This window comes from Geotrypetes seraphini, chromosome 1, assembly GCF_902459505.1.
Source record: "Geotrypetes seraphini chromosome 1, aGeoSer1.1, whole genome shotgun sequence".
Classification (NCBI taxonomy): Eukaryota; Metazoa; Chordata; class Amphibia; order Gymnophiona; family Dermophiidae; genus Geotrypetes; species Geotrypetes seraphini.
The window spans coordinates 250769623-250793513 of record NC_047084.1 but is presented as its reverse complement, the minus strand read 5'-3'; the positions used below and the strand labels follow the sequence as shown (position 1 = coordinate 250793513).

General features: G+C 39.3%; 1 long non-coding RNA gene across 1 annotated transcript in view; it reads right to left on the bottom strand.

Annotated features, from left to right (window-relative positions):
* LOC117353873 overlaps positions 1-23468 on the bottom strand; it is an 88429-nt gene extending 64961 nt beyond the window's left edge. The window contains exon 1 of the long non-coding RNA XR_004538059.1: positions 23213-23468. This is a non-coding gene — a long non-coding RNA (uncharacterized LOC117353873). The remainder of the gene's footprint in view (positions 1-23212) is intronic.
* Between the last annotated feature and the right edge of the window lie 423 nt (positions 23469-23891).

Genomic DNA, 23891 nt, shown 5'->3' with positions numbered 1-23891 from the left:
TTGCAAGAATGATGCAAATGACACACTGAGACTGACAGCTCATAGATTTTATGAGCTGATGAATCTTTAAATTATTTAAACTCAATTATAATAAAACACATAAAAACATAAGAATCATGTATCATCAGGGCATGCTAGGGAGATAAAATTCCTTGATGAAATCAAGGACTGCTTTATGAAGCAGCTGGTTCAGGAACCGGCAAGAGGTGAAGCAATTCTAGATCTAGTTCTTAGTGGAGCGCTTGAATTGGTGAGGGAGATAATGGTACTGGGGCCACTTGATAACAGTGATCATAACATGATCAGATTTGATATATTCCCTGGAATAAGTTTACACAGGAAATTCAATACAACAGCACTTAACTTTTAAAAAGGAGACTATGATAACATGAGAATGGTAAAAAAGAAACTTAAAGGTATAGCAGCTGTAAAGGTCAAAAATATACATCAGGCATGGATGTTATTTAAAAATTCCATCCTGGAAATCCAGAATAGATATATTCCATGTATTAAAAAGAGAGGAAAGAAGACAAAACGGCAACCTGCGTGGTTAACGAGTGAGGTGAAAGAAGCTATTAGAGCTAAAAGAGAAACCTTCAGAAAGTGGAAGAAGGATCCAGCTAAAAATAATTGTAAACAACACAATAAATGTCAAGTGAAGTGCAAGGCGCTAATAAGGAAGGCAAAGAGAGATCTTGAAAAGAAAATTGCATTGGAAGCAAAAACACACAGTAAAAATCTTAGGTTTATTAAAAGCAAGAAGCTGGGAAGAACATAAGATAATCGAGGAATAAAAGGGGCTCTCAGGGAAGACAAGGACATAGCAGAGAGATTAAATTAGTTATTTGCCTTGGACTTCATTGAGGAAGATGTGAGGGAGATACCGGTGCCAGAAATTGTATTCAATTCTGATGAATCAGAGAAACTCAAATAATTCTCTTTAACACTGGATGATGTTATGGTCAACTTGACAAATTGAACAGTAGCAAATTGCCTGGACTGGATGGTATACATTCCAGAGTGCTGATAGAATTGAAAAATGAACTTGCAGAGCTATTATTAGTAATTTGAAATTTTTCTTAAAAAAACCAGCATAGTACCGGAAGACTGGAGGGTGGCCAATGTGGTGCCGATTTTTTAAAAAGGGTTCCAGGGTTTTATGCAAAAAAAAACCCCAAAACAGTACTCCCCATTATACCCATTAAGATGCTTAGATGAACTTGCAGAAATTTGTTGAAAATTATAGACTGGTGAGTCTGATATTGGTGCTGGGCAAAATGGAAGAGACTATTATAAAAACCAAAATGATGGAACATATACGTAAGCATGGATTAATGAGATAAAACCAAGATGGTTTTAGTCAAGGGAAATCTTGCCTCATCAATCTACTGCATTTCTTTGAAGGGGTGAATTAACATGTGGATAAAGGGGAACCAGTTGATATTGTGTATTTGGAGTTTCAAAAGGCATTTGACAAAGTACCTCATGAAAGACTTCTGAGGAAATTAGAAAGTCATGAAATAGGAGGTTATGTCCTATTATGGATTAAGAACTGGTTGGAAATAAATTTACAATTAATTTTCTCTTCCTCATATAATTCCTCTACATATAATTCCTCTACATATAATTCCTCTCATACAACAACCTGTCACCAAAAGCATCCCTTCCCTTCCTACCTTCCCAGAATATTATCACCACCAAGTATCGTCCCACCAAACATACATTAAGGGCTCTTTTTACGAAGCCACGTTAGCGGCTTTATCGCATGCAACTTTTAGCGTGCACTAACTCCCATGCTAGCTGAAAAACTACCGCCTGCTCAAGAGGAGGCAGTAGCGGCTACCGCGGCCAGCAAATTAGTGCACGCTATTAGGTGCGTTAAACCGCTAACATGGCTTCCTACAAGGAGCACTAAATTTTCACAAAAATCCACATATACATAGGTACCAAAACCATTCAAATAACTCCAGCATTACCATGCCAATTATAACAATCACCATACCATATCTGACAGGGATGTTACGGGGTGAGTGTCTAAAAACCCTTCTTTAATCACTCTCAGTGATATTAGACCAAAAGTTTTTTGGTTTTCCCAGTATAGTTTTGATTTAGGGGGTGAGTGTTGGCAGGAGGGAGTGGGAATCTCTCCTGCTGACTGATTTGAAGTGGGTTTTGGAGGTTTCTTGCTGCTCTCAGCTGATTGGGGCAGGAGAATTCCCCTTTCCCCATCAGCTTGGGTGCTGGTTACAGAATCGCAGCTCAGCTGATAGTGGGGGGGGGGGGGAATCCCGCTGCTGCTTTCAGCTGTTGTGGTGTAGCGGCCAAAATAAGTGGCTGAAATGTAGGCTTTGGTTTTCCGGGTCTACATTTCAGCTGTGATTCTGTAACCAGCAGCCTGGAATAATTGACAGACAATCGGCAGCTTTTAAGGCAGCCACCAACTTAGGCGCCAGTGAACCTGACCCTAAATGCTCCAATGCTGCTCTGACACTCATAAAATTCCTATGAGTATCAGAGCAGTGTTGGAGCATTTAGCATCCCAGGCCGCGGTACAAAGCTTTACTATGGCTTAGTAAAAGAGGGCCATAATTATGATCTCATAATTCAATAATTGTAACATATTATACTGGAGGACAAATTACTTATGCAAAAAAAAAAAAAAAAAAACAGTACTCCCCATTGTACCCATTAAGATGCTTAGATGAACTTGCAGAAATTTGTTGAAAATACCAATTATATATTTTAAAGCTGCCTTGGTAACATTTTGTAATCTATATTTCTTTATATAGTACCAATAAAATGTTAGTTTATATAGTTATACATATCTATATTTGCCAACTGCTCATTAGGCTAGAATCACATTTTGAGAAAGGCTGGAAGCTGTGGAATTGTATGCTGATGGGTGTTAATTGGAACTCTTGTTAGAGTTTCTTTAATATTATATGGTCTAAAACAGTGGTCTCAAACTCAAACCCTTTGCAGGGCCACATTTTGGATTTGTAGGTACTTGGAGAGCCTCAGAAAAAATAGTTACTGTCTTATTAAAGAAATTACAATTTTGCATGAAGTAAAACTCTTTATAGTTTATAAATCTTTCCTTTTGGCTAAGTCTTAATAATAATATTATAATTTATAGTTAAAGAGGCATATGATCAAAAAACTGTTTTATTCTACTTTTGTGATTGTGATACATATACCAAGGGCCTCAAAATAGTACCTGGCGGGCCGCATGTGGCTCCCGGGCCGCATGTTTGAGACCACTGGTCTAAAAGAATAAAATGGTATTCCATTTTGTTTCTTCCAAAGAACATTTGTGTTGCAAGAGAAATCTTTCCAGATCTCTAGTAGGTTTGATTCACACAAATTATTAATGTCTTTTATAATGCCGCTTTACAGAGCAATGGTCAGACTACATTTGGAGTACTGTATCCAACACTGGCCTCCCTACCTAAAGAAAGTTATAACCCTGCTGGAGAGGGTGCAGAGGCGAGCCACGAAGCTAGTAAAAGGTATGGAGAATTTGAGCTACAAAGAATGCCTCAGAAAACTGGGATTATTCACCCTCGAGAAGAGAAGACTGCGAGGGGATATGATAGAGACTTTTAAAATACTAAAAGGATTCGACAAAATAGAGCAAGAAACATCGTTATTCACATTGTCAAATGTGACACGGACAAGAGGTCATGGACTGAAACTGAGGGGCAACAGATCCAGGACAAATGTCAGGAAGTTCTGCTTTACACAGCGAGTGGTGGACACCTGGAATGCTCTCCCAGAGGAGGTTGTGACGGAGACCACCATTCGGGGATTCAAGGGCAAGTTGGATGCACACCTTCTTGCAAATCACATTGAAGGATACGGGAAAACAAGGGATTCATCAAGGAACACCTAGCTTGGCCTCCGCATGCGCGGGTCACTGGTCTAGATGGACCTAGGGTCTGATCCAATGAAGGCATTTCTTATGTTCTTATTTAAAAAAGGTTTTAACATATATATATATAAATATTTAAAAGTTTGAAAACAATTTAAAAATATGTCTAAGATAGAGATGAAGATCTAAAAGTGATTATTTTTTTTTTGTGAACTGTACTAGTTAGTATTTGTATAAATATCTATTTGTGGGGCAAGATTTTATATGGAATAGAGAGCATCAGTGGAGGTTTTTGATTCCTTCTTATCCAATAATTCCAAAGGAAAAAAGGAAAAATCACACAAAACAATACATAATCAAATCATACATACATAATTCCTTTTAAGCCCACATTAATGGGGAGAACATGTTACTATTTTTAATCAAATAAATTCAAGAAAAACTAAAGGACAATAATTATTGGTTCGTACTAAACAACCTTGAATCATTCCTTACTAAGTGGGATATTAATTTAATTTCTCCTCTTATTCTCAGCAGATGAAACAAACTCATTTCTGTTCTCTCGCAACTAAAAATTGTTGTAGTTGTATAGGATCCCAAAAGGCATACTCAATATCTTGTAACTTAACCAGACATTTACAAGGAAATTTCAGGTAGAAAGATGCCTCTAGGGCCAAAACTCTAGCCTTCAATTTCAGAAATTCTTTTCTTCTCAATTGAGTGGTCCTTGAGACATCCGGAAAAATCCTGACTAAATCCCCACAAAATTTTGTTAACCTATTTTTGAAGTAAAGTTTCATTAATAACATCTTATCTATCTCGCGCATGCATGTTATCACCAGGATCACATGCATGGATCACATCCTGTGTATCTTCCAGAAATTCAGTCAAATTTACTTCTGGTGTGGCCAGATGGTCCACCTCCTGGATAGATTCAATTTTTTTAGGAGGAATATAATAATAATTATTTATTGGAAAATTTTCCGCATTGGCCACTCCCAGTACTTCTTTAAAAAACTTCCTTAATAAAATTTCAGGTGACAATAGATGAGTTACTAGAAAATTGACTAAGCGGAGATTCTGCACGCGCTAAAACCGCTATCGCAGCTTAGTAAAAGGAGCCCTATATGTTGTTAAGATGCGTTTGTTGGTATTTAGATGTTGACCTACAGTATGTTAAATGTTGCTTTTATCAAGTCCTTCTATATGGCTAATATTCTTAATGATCACACCGTTATTACAACCCAATCTCTTTTTTATATGTGATCTATATAACTCACTTAACAATTTATATATCAGTTTCTTGGATCATCGGAATTTAGCACAGCAATCCTTCACATATTGTTTGGAAAGCTACTGAAATTGTCATTGATCCTTCTTATATTTTATTCTCTTTTTCTATTTATATTGTATTCTATTTATTTATTTATTTTTAATAATTTTAGTGAAAGAACAGCCAACACCATAACAAGGAAACATAGGCTACAGCACAACAGTAGGAATGAACAAATAAAAAATAACAAAACAGGCAGTCCCGGGAGGACGGCAGTAACGCTCAATCATGAAAAGACAAATACAGTAACCCCAGCGAATATATGCTGTGCATAAATAATACAAAATGACAGTAACAATGCCGGTAGTGGCTTGAAATTGGTGTCCACCACATGGATACAGAACTACGGCAATTAGAAGACCTCCTCATGCAACAAAGCAAGGCTGCCTAACTTTTTGGATAAATGGACTCCACGTCCCATGTACACCTACCAGTCATCCAACACATACCTTCTAGCAAGACACACCAAACCAACCTCACTAGTCACACCTCAGTCAAACCCCCCCCTAAACTCACCCCCATGCATCCCCCAAACACACACACAGGCTCGAGAGAACACAGAGACATCAGCGAGTCGCAGAGATTCTTCAAATCAGAGTCAGGACGATGTAGTAGACACAGCCGCCTCGGCTGCAATACAAAAAGCCCTCCAGAGAGAAAGGTGTTTATCGATGGTAGGTATGTATCTCTAAGGAGGCATCTATTTATTTTAATACTTCAATAATTTAAAGAAACTTTTAAGACACTTATCTTTCTTTACTGAAGCTCTGTCGGCTGGGGACTTCTGCTGACATGTTTCGTCGATCAGGCTTTATCAAGGCTGTCCCTTATGCACAAAAAAGACGTTTTTACTCTTGTCTTTACTCAGACTAGTTTCAATTTACAACTGCTGGTTGTTTCTGGTTTTCGGTCCTCCTGAGGTCACATTCGAGCCTCTAGCTCTTTTGCCTCCTCTCATTGCAATTGAATTATTGAATTAATGAAATATTAAAATAAATAGAATATAAATAGAAAAAGAGAATAAAGTATAAGAAGGATTGATGACGATTTCAGCAGTTTTCCAAACAAAATGTGAAGGACTACTGCGCAAAATTCCAGTGATCCTAGAAACTGACATATGAATTGTTAAATGAGTTATATAGATCACATATAATAGAGAGATTGAAATGTTGCTTTTCCACACATAAACAGTACATATGTACGCATTCCTGTGTGTATTTAGAAAAGGCTCTCTGTTGGCAAATCCTTTTCTAAATACAATCGAATTGCACATGTCTTGAGGTGGACCTCTCATTTTCAATTTCTATGTTCCATCTAAAATGGGGGATGAAACTATATACATCGAAAGAGCTAATTGAAAGTTGGAGATCTCAGTTATTGAATTAATGGAAATTATCCTGTGGTGTACCTCAGGAGCCAATACTTTCACTACGGGCTCCTTTTATGAAGGTGCGCTAGCAGTTTTAGCACATGCTACAATGCCGCACGCGCTAGAAGCTAATGCCTCCATAGAACTAGCATTAGTATTTTCCATGTAGCACAGGGTTAGCGCATGTGGCATTGTAGTGCGTGCTAAAAACGCTAATGCACCTTCGTAAAAGGAGCCCTATAGCTTTAATATTTCTCTTTGTTCTTTATGAAGAGTTTTGGAGAATCTGGTCTTTTGTTTCCATATGCTTGACTTTAATTAAATTTAAAAAGAGACAGTTTGAATATAGATCTGGCAGTTGCTGAATGGTTGCATGGCTATGGGCTTAAGTTACTACTACTTATCACTTATATAGTGCTGAAAGGCATAAGTAGCACTGCACATTTTGACATTTACAGACGGTCCCTGCTCTGAAGAGCTTACAATCTAACTTGGACAGACAGACATGACATATAGGGTTGGGGATGCAGAACCCAATGTGAGAGGAGATAGAGTCGAAAACACTCTCAAAGAAATGGGCTTTTAACTGGACCTTGAACACTGCCAGAGACGGAGCCCGCCGTAGTGATTCAGGCAGCTTCTTCCAAGCATATGGCGCAGCAAGATAGAAGGAACAGAGTCTGGAGTTGGCAGTTGAAGAGAAGGACACAGATAGGAGGGACTTACGAATGGGTGGAGCTCATAGGGTGGAATATAGGTGAGATAAGTGAAGAGAGATAGGGACAGCTGAGTGAATTCATTTGTATGTTAAATATGTCTAACTGAAGTTTTAAGAGTATGCAAGAAGCCAGTACATGAGAAGGTTTTGTGTTAACAGATGGCCAAGCTATCTCATCTAAACAGTCTGTGAGGATATAGAAGTTTGGCTAAATATTTCATTTGTTCTTTGACACTCATACTGCTAAATTTCTGCAGAGTATAAAATTTCATTTAAAATTATTAGATAATTGCATCTTCTGTTAATATCACAGCAATTACAATTGGCAACTTAAGACTTAGCTGTCTATAGACTGGATTACACACATGCAGTTTACTTTGGCCTTTAGAAGAAGTCAGAGTGTTGATTGTAGGCGCTGTTATAAGTCATGATCTTGTGAATCTTATGTTCCAACAACTACACTGGTTGCCAATAGAGCAAAAGTATAAATTGGAGATTTGATTTTGCTGTTTAAAGCTTGTAACAGGATGAGACCTTGTTACCATTTTGGTGCCAATCTTTTTGTTATTCCTAGTTTTAGATAAGTTGATTCCCAGTTTGCATTACATAGGGCCTTTTCTGTGGTTGCTGAAATATTATGGAAAGTTACCGTCTGTTCGTCATTAAGAGAGTACCTTTGCTTTAGTAAGGTGGTTAAGGTGTTTTGGAAACAGGTTTATAAGTAAATGTGGCTAAATTAGGATGGATTTGATAAAGAGCTATAAAGGAAGGTGGTTAAGATTGTAGATTTTTAAATGTATTTGACATTGTTTATCTGAAAATTTTGTGCTATTTTTATGGTATTTTTCAGTTTATTACGTTTTTGATTGTATATCACTCAGTCTATTAATAGAATGATTTTTAAATGTAAATTATTAAACAACCAACCAACCAGTCCTCAGAAATCTATGTCAGTGCAAAAGGGGACACCTTTTTTGTGTATCATGCTAAGCTCAATAGATTCCTATTTAATCCACATGGTTAGTTTCTATGGCCTATTCAGCCTACCTAAATCCTGTGATCTGTGGTCAAGCCTGGATATTCAATGCTGTGTTGTTTCCTGTGACCAATCTTTGAATATCTGTGTGGGGGGGGGAGGGGAGGGGTTTGACCAGCTATAACTGAACTGGCTAAGTCAATATTAAGTACTGACCTCTTAAGTTATAATAGGCAAAGATAGAACTGTTACTTAGGTGGTCCGATTTGCCTGCTAAATTTAGCTAGTCAGCACTGAATATTGTTGGTTATTGCATAATATAGCCAGTTAACTTTATAAGACTATAAGAACATAAGCATTGCAATCCTAGGACAGACCGAAGGTCCATCAAGCCCAGAATCCTGTTTCCAATAGTGGCCAACCCAGGTCCTGCAAATATTCAGTGAAGATAACAGTTATCTCATAGTTAACTTAAGCCCATAGCCATGAGGTTAAATGCTATTTAAGTGATCAGCAACCATTTTTGGCCAGTTAAATAGCTTTGAATATTGGGGGTGGGGGAAACTATTTATTGCCTGGCATCATGTAAGAAAAGTGTTAGGCATATTGTAGGCATATTGTAAACTTCTGTTAATGGAAAATGGCAATATGGTTAATACAAGTTAAAAATTTGAAAAACGTGTCTGAAAGATTTAAAAAATGGAAAGTCTATGAGAAGCAGAGTAAATAACAAAAGGTGAACCTGATCCAGTATTGGGAAACCACTATGACAGTTCTTTGAAAATAAATCAAAAGCAAATAGATAAAAACATAACTTAGGCATTTACACTTCATTCTCCTAGTCTCAATTAGAATACAAAACCATACAAGCATTACACTATTATAGTTGCCAGCTTGGTTACAGCTTTATTCGGACTTCATTACTACAACAGTATTCAACCACAACACCAAATAATTTCACATCTGACTAGATGGTACCATCCTAGCCAATCATTGCAAAAAAAAATAAAAAAATTCAAATTAAATTTCATTCTCCATAGCATGTGGTGGCATAAGGCTGAATCAATATTGACTTTAATAAGTAAGATCATAAAGCCCTTGTCTGATCAGCAGTAAGCAGTATATGCCGGTTCACAAAGGTGTTTTCATAGGATGATTGTAAAGATTTTGTGGATTTTGTACATTTTAACTATCATAAAATAACAACAAGACTCCTGAGGCAGGCCCTTGTGGGCTGAAACACGAACGTGTCGAGTCTACCACAATAAAAAAAGGTTGAGCACCAATTAGTCACCTTTGTTGTTTTGTTTTGTTCTCAAGCAAACCAAGACACACCACAGGTTTTCTGGCTAGACAGCAATGCAGTAGCTCAAACAGTTAAATTCTCAACCTTTAGTGCCACACCCAGGTGGCTCAGAAAAAAAACATGCAGCACAGAAAATGTCCAAAAGAAAAAAAAAAAAAGCCCATAAAAAATATTCCAAACTGCTATTTGGCTGTTAGCACAAGTCCATCCCACTCCATTTCAGGATCTTGCTGGTTATTTTCCTCCTGGATCTCTTTCTCAAGCTTTAATTACTCAGACTTCCCCAGTCACTCACACAGTGCTGGACATTCTCCCAGTTCAGTCAGCTGAACTCAAGGGGCTGGACCTCTCCCAGCTTCTCCCTATTCCTCCCCTACACCTGTGAAGCTTCCTTGAGAAAAAGGGTTATGCCTTATCTCACCTCACCTCGGTTGCCTCAAGCAGATTCTTAAAGGGGCCTTTACTTTCTAGCCTGAGTTCTAATCTGTTGCTTCTTAAAGGCATAGTATAAACTCCAGGTTCTGGGTTGTCTTATCCTTCTCTTCTGGGGCACCCTCAGCTTAGCACTGAACTCAGGGATAGGACTAGGGACTTGATTGTTACAGGACTCAAGGTCATGACTGTCACACTATATATTACCTTAAAAAGTTGACTAACACAGCTACCACATCATTTCACTCAGTTTTTGCTTTAAAGTCTTGTGAGTGGACTCTAGCCTAATGTCTACAGAGGGAGTTACTTCCATAGAAACAAGAGTTTAGAGTAGTTTCAAATTTGATTATATGGTAAGAGGGAACAATAAGAAGATTCTGTTTTGCTGAAAGTAAGGTGCAGGGTGGAGTATAGGAGGTGAGGGCACAATGGAGAGTGCTTGATAAGCTAATGAGAGAATTTTAAAAGGGATTCAATATGAAACTGGTTCCAGCGTTCACTATAAAATAGATGAGTTACATGATGACATTTATTTTTACCCAAAATGAGCTTCACAGTAGTATTTTGGATCATTTGCAGTCATCATAATTTAAATGATGCATGATCCAACAGCAGAGAGTTGCATTAGTCCATCCTACAAAGAAACAAAGAGTGGACTAGAAGTCTTAAGGTTGCAGTGTCCAGGAATGAGCCGACAGAACATATTTGGCATAAAGTATAAAAAGATTTGAGACATGAGCATTATAATTCAGGTGAAAATATACTTTCTGTACCACCTAGTGTGGCGCAGTGGTTAAAGCTACAGCCTCAGCACCCTGAGGTTGCGAGTTTAAACCCACGGTGCTCCTTGTGACCTTGAGCAAGTCACTTAATTCCCCCATTGCCTCAGGTACATTAGATTGATTGTGAGACTGCCAGGACAGACAAGGAAAAATGTTTGAGCACCTGAATAAATTCATGCAAACTGTTATGAGCTCCCTTGGGAGAATGCTATTGAATAAATAAATAAATTATCAATAGTGACTCCTAGTAGGGTGATGGTTTCCTGCAAATGAATTAGTTTAACATAGATTGCTGGCAAAGCAATCTATGTTAAACTATGTGCTATTATGGACAAGATTGAAATCAAATTTGGAAAATCTGAAGTAGAGAATGACACGGGGACAAATTTTTCCCCGTCGGAACTCATTTTCCCGTCCCATCCCCATGAGTTATTTTCCTGTCCCTGCAAGCTCTGTTCTCATCTGCACACGTCTCAAACACCTTGAGGCTTGTGCAGTTAAGGCAGAGCTTACAGGAATGAGGCAGGGGCAGGGACGGGGAAATTGCGTTCCTGCGGGGACAGGGAAAAACTTGGCTCTGTGTCATTCTCTAATCTGAAGCTTAAGTGTAATTCACAAATTGTTGGAAAAATTTTACTCTGACATGGGTAGTGGATATATTGATTATTTAGGCATCAAGATCCATAAATACTTGAACTCTGTATATAAGAACATAAGAATTGTCATACTGGGACAGACAAAGGTTCATCAAGACCAGTAGCATAAAAATAGCCTTATTGGGTCAGACCAATGGTCCATCAGGCCCAGTAGCCCGTTTTCATGGTGGCCAATCCAGGTCAATAGTACCTGGCCAAAACTCAAGGAGTAGCAATATTCCATGCTACCAATTCAGGGCAAAAAACCAAAAAGAGAGGCAATATAACTCACACAGTACTAAGCTGTTGAGTGACAAAAGAGAACATAAACAAACAAAAAATCACTCCCTATGTATTAATCAGAAAAAAAATCTAAAAATGTTCTTCTTTACTGTTTTTAAGAACTGTGCTCAGAGACACGAAGGCTATAAAACCGCCTCACCACCCAATCATTGCATAGTTCAATACAAGTGTCAGAAGAATGGTATATATCTCTCTAGTTGATTATGCAAAACCAAACAGGTTATATAGCTTTATCATTGTGGGTATGAAACTCTAAAAAGAATAAAACTTAGCTTTAGAGAATCGCTGGTTCCGACGTGCACGTTTCGATACTGCATCAGGGAACCGAAAAGCCACTGCTGAACCTTTCCAAAAAAGTGGGCAATGAAGTCTCATATATTGTTAGAACTCCGGTGCTAACTGCAAAAATTCGTACCTCCTCATTATCTAGCGGCTGGAGTATCGAAACATGCACGTCGGAACCAGCGATTCTCTAAAGCTAAGTTTTATTCTTTTTAGAGTTTCATACCCACAATGATAAAGCTATATAATCTGTTTGGTTTTGCATAATCAACTAGAGAGATATATACCATTCTTCTGACACCTGTATTGAACTATGCAATGATTGGGTGGTGAGGCGGTTTTATAGCCTTCATGTCTCTGAGCACAGTTCTTAAAAACAGTAAAGAAGAACATTTTTAGATTTTTTTTTCTGATTATTACATAGGGAGTGACTTTTTGTTTGTTTACCAATTCAGGGCAAGCAGTGGCTTTCCCCATGTCTTTCTTGATAACAGACTATGTATTTTCCTCAAGAAATTTGTCCAAACCTTTTCAAAAAGCTTCCATAGCTTTTCAGTGTATTTGGTTAATCTGGCATGTTAGTTGGACCGAGCTTTGTTTTATCCCAGACCTGTCATCTGTGAACATATATGCCACAGGTTTGGTTCCATTTTTAGTGACCCCTGATGCAGGCATTCCTCAGACACCGAAACACAGTGCTGTATTGGGACCACAGCTTCTGCTTGTGTCCTTTTATGAAATAAACAAGTTGGTTTTACATCAGTGTTCTTCAGTGGAGTGCTCATTGTGCGTTCCCACTTCCTTTTGTACTGTTTTATACCCATGGGTTCTCTGTCGTATTGGACTTTTTGGTGTTTACTTTGACAAGATTAGTAAACAGATGTCTAGAAAATGGAATCTACCCCAGAACAATATCAGCTATAGTGTTAACACCTATACCTAAAGCTGCAAACCTGTAATGACCAAAATAGAGAACTTCAGGCCAGTAGCATGGATTCCATGGTCTGCAAAACTGCTTGAATTCCGTGTAAATACACAACTAGCTAAATTCATAGACTAGACTGATGGATTCCACAGATCACAACATGACTTCAGACCTAGGCACAGCACTGAATCCCTGTTATTTGAATTAACATCTAAAGTAAAATATCAACTCAGTAAAGGCAAACAATCTATACTACTACAATTTGATATTTCTGCAGCATTTGATATAGTAGACCACTTTCTCCTGCTTCTCAATTTAAATGAACTGGGAATTCAGGGTACTGCAATTGTTCTCACAGTTCCTAAAGAATAGAACTTACAAAGTCTGGAATTATGACAAGAGATCCCAAAAATGAAAGGCCAGCTGCAGAGTCCCACAAGGCTCTCCGATATATCCTGCACTATTCAATATCTATTTAAGGATACTGGGGAATAATCTTCCCTTAACCCAGGATCATATCTTCTCTTATGCAGATGATATCTTCATTCTCTGCATAGCCAAATAATCATTCACTAGCACCATAACATACCTGGCCTTGGTGCCTGACCGATGAGAAATTTCTTTAAACTGAACATATCTAAAACAAGAATATTATGGTTTGGAGACTACAACTCACTACAAAGCACGGAGCTTGAACTGTCCACAGGTAAGAGTCTAAAAACAGAGAATACCTCCAAAGTCCTAGGAGCACACTTGACTCAAGCCTAACCTTCAATACACACATTACCACTCCAGTTTAATTTAAACTATGCTGAGACAAAAACAAATGCTTTTTCAGTAGCAGGTCCATTGCTATGGAATAAGATCCCTGGAACACATCTTTTTTTCACAAGCCTTTCACAGTAATTGATTATGTGCTGATGGTATCTATATAACAGGCAGCTGAGTAGGTTTCTTGAAGTGCCATTGTGAATGAATTTTTAATTTAGAATAATATATTTTAAGTGTTTGTCTGTTTCATTTTTGTTGCATATGTTATGTATGTTTTATTCTGTTAGCCGCTTAGTTTTAAGTGAGCTATAAATTTGAAAAATAAATATATAAATAAACAAAAGAAGTGCCAAATGCTAACTGTACTATATTGCTTTGGAGAGAAGTAAAGGATTTCTTCAAAGAAGTTAATGGCACCATAAATCAAGAGGGAGGAATAGGGTTCTCTGATTCTTGTTAATATATTATAAACATAAACATATGATCACAAACTTGGTTGCCTGTGATTAGTTTTTTCTGGTATATGATCCCCCCCCCAAAAAAAAAAAAAATAATAATAATAATTTTGTTTCATTTCCTGCATCATTTCCAGGAATTTTCATTTTGTTCTTTTCCTGTAAATTTTCATCATGGGAGCAATGTTGATGTGCGCTCTTTTGGAAGGATTACATATTCTTTTGTGAGGGGCTGCTGAAAAGTTCTCAGCCTAACCAACAAAGTTGGGGCAGTCTCCATCACGGGCTAAACACTTAGTCCAGTGATTTTCCACTTTTTTTTCATTCCATATTTTTCCAACAGAACAAAAAAAGTGGAAAATCACTGAAGTGTATAGCCCTTGATAGAGATTGCCCCAGCTTTGTTGGTTGGGCTAAGAACTTTTCATCGACCCCTTATAGCAGTGATGGCTAACCTTTTTGAGCCCGAGTGCCCAAACTGCCGCACAAAACCAAAGAATTTCCTCAAAGTGCCAGCACGTCAATTAAACCTTAATAACAAGATTTTAGTATCTAAAAACTCTTTATAAAGTTGCCTGAACTAGGTAACATCATTTTTAAAGGTTGGAATCTTTGTATTGTCAGAGAATCAATTTGATTCACAATCCTTTGGTTTTCATTTCAATTTATTGGCAATTTATAATGTTTTAATGATTTCATTCAATTTAATGAATTTAGGAAGAATTTGATTCAGTTACACAATATATTTTAAATGTATTATTCACATAACATGTCAATGTATCCTGAGTAAAAAAAAAAGATAAACTTCTTAAAACTGTTAACTGTGTCAAGACTCAGTGTGTATTCCCAAAGAGTCTATACATGTTTTTTTGTAAAATTTACAATCAAATTAGAAAATAGTTAAATCATTACATTTCTAATAATATGATGTAAAGAAAACAAAAGAGCTTTCAATTAAACCAACCGTTTTTATTGGAAATTCCAGATTGGAATACAACAGGGCCATGTAAAGTCCCTTTTTTAAATAACATCTTTAAATAATATTTAAATAACTTAGAAAGTGTCTTAACTTCAAACTGAAAACACTGCTTCATGTAAACATATGCATTGGGCATGCTCTGAAAAAAATTAATGTGATTTTTGTTGTTGCATGCATGCTGATAACTTGTCAATCCTTGGCTCATAGTGCGTTAATTTCAGAGCAACACATGCAGCACTCATGTCATCTGTTAATCTGTTTCTAGCATCAGATTTTATATGATTCAAAGCTGAAAACAGCTGCTCACAAGCATAGGATGACCCAAACAAAGTAAGAAGAGCAATCCCAAGTGCTTTCATGGACTTAAAATTGTCTGGCAGAGAATTCCACGCTTTTAGGATTTCATTTTCAGAACTGTTAGCAGTGATTTCATTTGTCACCCTTTCACACTCAATACCTTCAAGAGCCGCACGCAGGTCATTGAATTTACTTTTCCAGATAGAGCTTTCTTGAAATTCCAGTAGCTCCATTTCCAAATTTTGAATATCCAACCACTGTAAGCAGGAAAGATCAAGATCTTCAAATGTGGACTTTTCTGGGGAAGTTATAAATGAAAGGGTTGCCTCCATCTTACGGAACTGAGAAAATCTTTTACTAAAATTCTCCTTTGCTTCGGCTACAATGGTGGAATATGCTTTGTGGATTTCCTGGTGTTTTTTATGACTGTCCACAAATGTTGTAGAATTATCCAAATGTATTTTTAGGTTGGGAAAATATTTTAGCTGTCCACTCTCAAGGTCTTTTTCAAAAACATGCAATTTTCTCTCAAAAGCTTTGATGTCACTAAACATGCTTTCTGCTGTTTTTCCCATGCCTTGTAATTTTTTGTTTAGTACATTAAAGTGGTTAGTAAAATCTGTAAAGAACATGAGGTTGGTAAGCCAGGCCATGTTGGTGAGTTGAGGATAGTCTTCCCCCTTTTCATTCATAAATAGCCTAACTTCTTCCAAGCAGGCCACAAATCTCTCTTAACACTCGTCCTCTGCTCAGCCACCGGACATTATTGTACATCAGTAAAGTGTTATATTGTGCCTGAACCTCATCAAAAAGGGCTTGAAATTGTCGAAAATTAAGAGCACGCGCCATGATGAAGTTCACCATTTTTGTTACATCTTTGAGGACATCGTCAAGTTTTTTGCTGCTTTCTTTGGCGCAGAGAGCCTCTTGATGTATTATGCAGTGAAATTGAATCAGTGGATGTTTTGCTTCCTTAGCAAAGAAATGAATGAATAATGATGTTGTCCCCACCATGCTAGGTGCTCCATCGCTAGTAACTGAAACCACTTTTTCTGGACTTATGTCTAGTGATGAAAAAGCCTCCATCACAGCATTGTGGATATCTATCGCTTGTGTTCTTCCAGGCAAAGACAGCAGTTTTACCAGCTCTTCTCTCATGATGTCACCAGTAGCATAACGCAAAATGAGCGCTAGTCTTGCATGGTTAGTAATATCTGTAATTTCATCCAAGCACATGGAGTAGAAGGGTGCTTTTTGTAAGTCGCAAGTAAGCTGTTGACTAACATCAGCAGCCATTCGCAGAACCCTATCTTTTGCAGTATTTCTGCTTAGCGGCATCTCAGAGATGCGCTGCACAATTTTATCCTTGTTTTGGAAATCATGGAAGAGTGAATTACTCCCAGCCAAAATTGCCTTTTTGATAAAATCTCCATCAGAGAGGGGCTTACCATGTTTTGTCATGCACAGTGAAATTTGAAAGCTGGCAACTGTAAGATGATTAGTTTTTGAAAGATAGTTGCTAAAACTAAGAGACTGGGAGTGATATTTCTTTAATTTTCCTACAAGGAACTCTTTTCTTTGAGCTAAACCAAGTTCAGCAACACTGTTATGGTTGTTCTCAAAGTGACGTTTGACACTTGATGTGCGAGACACAACACTTTCATTACACATAATACACAATGCTTTCCCACTGCGTTCAATCACTCCATATGTCTCTGTCCAGGCCTCTTGGAATGGTCTTCCACTATCTGTTTTTGCTTTTTTTGCTGTACTCATTTTCTTTGTTCAAGACTTCAAATCTACAAAAAGATAAAATTTGTATAATAAAAAAAATCTAATGAAGTGCTGTATACAAATCCGTCCCCATAAAAAAATATGTGATTGGGGAATTTTACTAATTGTAGACATCCGTTTTGGTCAAAAAATATACTGTCCGGGTGAAAACCGGACTTGTGCAACCTGAGTGTATGGGAAAAGGACTTTTATTTTTCATTATTGGAGCCTTTGTTACTTTATTATGATGTTTACAAAAGCACTGTGAAGGGCCACATATACACTTTACTGTTTTTTGCTATATTGAGTTTTCCATAAGGTACAGCGCAGAGGATTAGTGTGTTGGTTGTTCACAGAGAGCCCAGCCCTCCTCTCAGCTTACTGAACTTCTCTATGCAATCATCATAAGCAGCTTTTTTATTTCCTCAAATTTAGCATGTCCCCCATGGAAAATACAGAGGTTTTTACAGAGGAGCACATTATTAGACACATTAACATTCCCCCATATCCTCACCTCTCTAGCATGGGAGCACTAGGAACTGTTCCTGATTACAGATGTCATATGTGGAGTCACACTACAGCCTCACTGAGTTCCTGTGACAGACTCAGTGTGAAGCTTCTCTTCCTCCCCCCACTTCCCCCTCACACACTGCCTGGCTCATATGATACTAAGGGGAAGACAGGCAGGCTAAACATCTACTCACAGGACTGCAGCCGCGGCCCACTGGGACAATGCCTGGTCCTCCCAATGGCCAGTCCGGCCCTGTTGCCAGGTGAGCTGCAAAGCAGACACCGGCACACTCGCCTCCCGCCGCGCCGCATATCTTAATTGCGGACTAGAGAGTTGCGCGGGGACAGAAATCCCACCCGTCCCCACCCGTCCCCGTGAGGAATCCCTCCGTCCCCACCCATCCCCGCGAGGAATGTTCTCCGTCCCCGCCCGTCCCCGTGAGGAATCCCCTCCATCCCCGCCCGTCCCTATAAACTTCAGAAATAGTTATTTCATTTAATTATGCTACTGAATTAAAGGCTCTGGTAGAAACCCATTTACAAATAAGCAAAAAGACTTTATTAATTTGGAAATATTAATTGGGAAGAATACACACTTTGTAAACGGGTTTCTACCAGAGCCTCTTTTGTTTATAAATTTTTATCAACACAACTAATATACTACTTTATCCTGAAGCAAAAAAAAAAGAAAAAAAGAAATATAATTCTTTTCCTACCTTTGTTGCCTGGTTTCTGCTTTCCTCATGTTCTCATTCAGTTCCTTCCATCCACTGTCTCTCTTCCTTCTGCGTCTTCCATTTGCTCTGTTACTATGCCTCTCCCTTTCTCCCCCCTTCCAAATTGGTCTGGCACCCATCTTCTTCCCTCCACTCTCCCCATAGTCTGGCATCTCTGTCTTCTTCCCTGCCAGCATCTTCTCCCCACTCTCTCTTCCCCATTTCCTTTCAGCGTCCTTCTCCACCCCCCCCCGTCTTCCCCATGGCCTTTCAGCGTCCTTCTCAACCCCTTTTGTCTTCCCCAGTGCTTTCAGCGTCCTTCTCCCCCCTCCTTCTCTCCCGCCCCGGGAGCAGCACAGCCGGCCAGGTCCCCTTACTTTTGTGGCACTTCCCCGACCGACAGACCGACAACAGCCCCGGTCTGACAAACCTCCCTGCCCTTAACCGCGAATCTAAATTTCCTTCTTACAGCTGCTGTAAGAAGGTAATTTAGATTCGCGGTTAAGGGCAGGGAGGTTTGTCGGACCAGGGCTGTTGTCAGTCGGTCGGGTTAGCGCCACAAAAGTAAGGGGACCTGGCCGGCTGTGCTGCACACGGGGCGGGGCGGACCGCCCCCTCCCTTGGTAGCCACTCGAGCCGAGAGGCTACTCCTCCTTACCTACCCTGCCTGCAGCACAGAGCCGAACGGAAGTCTTCCCGACGTCAACGCTGACGTCGGAGGGAGGGAGGGCTTTGTTTAAGCCCTCCCTCCCCTCCGACGTCAGCGCTGACATCGGGAAGACTTCCGTTCGGCTCTGTGCTGCAAGCAGAGCAGGTAGGGAGAAAAGCCGCGCGACTTAGTACATCCTGCCCCGAGGAACCCCGCGACCCTCGGAGGTGTCCCCACGGGATCCCCGCGACCCTAGGGGGCGTCCCCACGGGATCCCCGTGACCCGTGCAGCTCTCTATTGCGGACCTTCCCGCATGCCAGCTGCAAGGCCTTCGCGTGCCACAGCTGGCACACGTGCCATAGGTTCGCCATCGCTGCCTTATAGTATACTCAGTCCATGATAATTAAGTTGGAAAATTAGTGCAGCTCACAGAAATATCATAATATTACAAATGTAATCCGTTCGATAGCACATGAGGTTGCACCATTTGAAACATCTATAGTTAATAAATCTCTTGTTGATGGTCTTTTTCCTACAACTTGTAAAGTCGCAAGTTAGGCAAGTACTAAAAAAGGGAGGGCTTGATGAGACACAGATGTCCAGTTACAGGCCTATATTGGTTGTTCTTTTTGTTGGAAAAGTTCTTGAAAAAGTGGTGCTGAAACAACTGGAAGAATATGTACAGGATATTGGCTGCCTGGATCCATTTCAATTTGAGTTCCATAAGGCTCATAGTGTAGAGTTATTACTTTCAGTAGTGGATACTTTGAGGGAAGATATGGATAGGCGTTTTTCTTATTGTGTGGTCTCACTTGATGTATCTGGGGCCTTTGATACAGTTAATCATGAAGATCTGCTTTCTAAGTTGAAGTTAGGAATGAAGGGTGCTGTATTTGATTGGTTTTCATCTTACTTCCTGGGCAGGTCCTTTTGTGTGAGAGGGGAATGGAAGACCTCAGACAAAAAAAAAAAAAGATCAGTAGAGGAGTCCCCTATGGATCTGTCCTGTTTGCTGGGCAGGTCCTTTTGTGTGAGAGGGGAATGGAAGATCTCGGACAAAAAAACAATCAATAGAGGAGTCCCCCAGGGATCTGCAATGTTATTTAACATTTACATGGCATTTCTAGGACAGGTTTTTCAAACCTTGGGAGTCCAATAGAGGATTTATGCAAATGATATCCTCTTCTTTTTTCCAATTGAATATCAACGATTATCAATTGAATTTCAACGATTAAACCACTGTATGACAAAAGTATGCGAATGGATGACCCAACATGGTCTAAAGCTGAATGTGAATAAAACAGAATTAATGATTGTAAGGAGAGATAGTGAGTTGGTTGTGATGACAAGTTTGGCTATTATGGGTGAATTGATACAGGTAAAGAAGGAAATTAATATTTTGGGAGTTTGCCTAGCTATGTCATTGAATATGGGGCAACAAGTTTTGAATATGGTTCAAATGGGTTATGCTCAACTTTATCTACTATATAGACTTGTAAGGGTGTTTCCTTATTCACACCTGAAGGTTAGGCATCTCTGACATCATAAAGCCTGAACCATTGTCTGCCAGAAATCTTTCCAGCCTGAACCATGCAAGAAGAGAAAAAAGAAAACATCTTTGCTGTTTATGATGCCTGATGCATTCTGGGTATGTACCAGAACTGTATTCTAGTCAAGAACATCCAGCTATGCCTACATGCTCAGCCTGTGTGAATCTTGGGGGAGGCATTGCTCCTGTGCTGTTCTTATCTAACGAAGGTGCCTCTGTTTCATGCTATTACCGAATTAAGGAATAATCATCAAATCATCATTAAACCTGCTGACAAAGGAGGGGGGATCGTCATTCTTAATCGTGAAGATTATATTAAAGAAATACTCCGACAAGTTAATGACTTAGAATTTTACATTCCCCTAGAAAATGACCCAAGTCAAGATTGCATACAGAGATTAAAGAACTAATAGAGAGTACTTATCAAGCAGGTATTTTGATATCTAAAGAAAAGACTTTCCTGGTGAATGACAATCCTATAATACCAACCATATACGTTCTACCTAAGATACACAAATCTTGGAAAATCCACCCGGTAGACCAATCATATTGGGCAATGGATCTATACTGGAACCCCTTTCAGACTTTGTTGACTACTTTCTCCGACCTTTCATCCCCAAAATAGATTCATACGTTCAGGACTCTGTACACATGATATCTATATTAGAGGATTTAGATGGTGACCCTGCAGAATTCATCTTGGTCACTCTTGATATTGAATCTTTATACACCAATATTCCTCAAATGTCCGCTATTCAAATTATAGAGCAAATACTTCAACAAAGAACGACAGAATTACGCATCCCCAACAGATTCATTATTACTTTGGCCACTCTTGCATTAATGGAAAACTATTTTTGTTTTGAAGGACAGTTTTATCTACAAACAAAAGGAACAGCGATGGGGGCATCTATGGCCTCAGACATCGATAACCTTTATGTAGCACATTTTGAGAACAATTTTCTAATGGATCATCCATTTAAAGAAGAAGTGCGTCTCTATAAGAGATATATCGATGATATATTCGTTCTCTGGAAAGGAAATATCAATAAATTACAAGATTTTCTCGTTTGGCTTAACTCTTGTGACCCAAATCTAAAATTCAAAATGGAATATGATCTTCAAACCATTCCCTTTCAGGACATTAAGATCTACAAGGACCGCTACAGCTTTAAAACAACTATCTATAGGAAACCTACAGACAAAAATACTTATCTCCATTTTTCCAGCTTTCATCAAACCCAATTAAAAAATAATCTTCCTATAGTCAATTTTTAAGATTGAAACATTTATGTTCTGAACCTTTAGATTTTGAAAAACAATCAATTACACTAGCAAATTGTTTCACACAAATGGGATACCCATCCAGGACAATTCATCAGGGATATCAGAGGTCTAAATTATCTCATCGTGAAGACCTACTATGCACTGGGAATAAAATCAAGAAATCTCCAGACCTGGTATGTACTATGCAGTTTTCCTATCATTCTAGAGAAATTTGCAACATTATATTTAAACACTGGCACATTCTGTCTTTACATAAATGCTTCAAGACCATCAAGCCAATTGTCGAATTCACTAGGAATAGAAATCTGCGGGATAAACTAGTAGCTTCCACACTCCCCACAGATTAAAACTATGCCAGCAGCATATCACGGACATCGCCCATGTGGAAAGTGCTCTGTATGTCAACACTCCATGCTTTCACTTCCACGAGCTCCTGATCTCCACAGCGAGCTGTGTTACTAGTGACCTTAACTTCTCCCAGCGTGTTCCCTTTCACCAGGGAATCCTTCAGGCCTTCTAGGCAAATGCCTAGGGTGAAAACCACAAGATCAATGTTCACGGTAAGTTCAGGCAAGGGAAAAGAAAACCCCACACACTCTCGAATATCAGAAAGAAAAATATAAGATGTATTTTATTCTGTTGCTTCAAGTTAATTTGCACAGGTATGGATAGCACATTGCAAAAATTTACAATACAGTTTGTAGAAAACATAGAGCTCAGGGTCAACCAGCCCACCCTGGCTTCAAAAACCTCAGCCTGACTCTAATTCAAAATGTCCAATCAAAGAAAACTTTAGGCTGGACTCTAGTCCTAATACCTCAGTCCTTTTCACCAGCCTTCTATGTTAAAAATAGTCCCCACAATACTTCCTTCTCTAGAAAAGAGCAGGAGAGAGGAGCAAACCACACTCCTGCGGTAGGGAAAATAAAGTTTTGCAAGCAACAACAAAAAAAAACACACAAAAAGAAATGGTTAACGGTGTAGCCCTCCCACGGAGTGCTTGCAGATAAGGAACTCTTCCTAAAAAGGAGCTCCCCTGTTCCTTACGTTCTTTCAGTCACTTATCTTCCCCTAATTAGCCTCCAGCTGAGCTGAGGAGGGAAATCCCAAAGCTCCGTCGTCGTTTGGCACTGTGATACAGTCTAAGACAACAGTTCAGGTATTGCAGTGCTTCAGAGACTAGCTTTAACCAGCTCACACAGTTCAGCATACCACATCCTTTTGACTCAAAACTTATTAAGCAACAAAGAACAGGAAAAGGTAAGGCACCCAAAATTAACAAACACTTCCAACCTTTGCGCAGTTGGTGTCCATGGCATCCAAACCCTCATTAGGCAAAGTTGGTTCATCAAAGTTCCATCAGTTCACAGCTTTGCAGTTGCCTCTCAGCTGTAGTCTCACACACCTCTGACATAGCCATCATGTCCCAATCGTGGCTCAGCTCCTCAGGATTCAGTTGAGGAGCCGTGCGCTCCCTCTCGAGCTCACCCTGAAGCCTCCTCGGCTCCTCCCCCTGGTCTCTCAGCTGCCCTGCTTTATCAGTTTTCAACTCGCCCTTCCCTGTCCTGAAGAGGGGGGAAGGAAGAAAACTCTCTCTGCAGCTGAGCCTGCCTCTGTGACCACTTCCTGTTCTGACTCTGGCCTTCTGGGAGCTGTAGTTTCTTAGCTCCTGAGTTCCTTGGAGCCCTAATAGCAGGTTTTGGAGCGTAACCTGACACAGGACTAAACTCCCCCTGGTAGTCCCTGTCTGGCTCCTCAAGGTTAGACCAAGGAAAGTCAGCGCTTTCATAATCAGCAGGGCCAACCTGGTCGGCTCTCTCCTGCATAGGTGTTTACTGAACTCCTTATCTAACCTTGTGCCAAAGCTAGGAAAAGACCTAGCTTTGTCACAATGCACATGCAGGTCTTCATAAATCCCAGGACAGGCAAACAAAGATTCTTAAATTTTGACAGTGACTGTAATACAGAACAA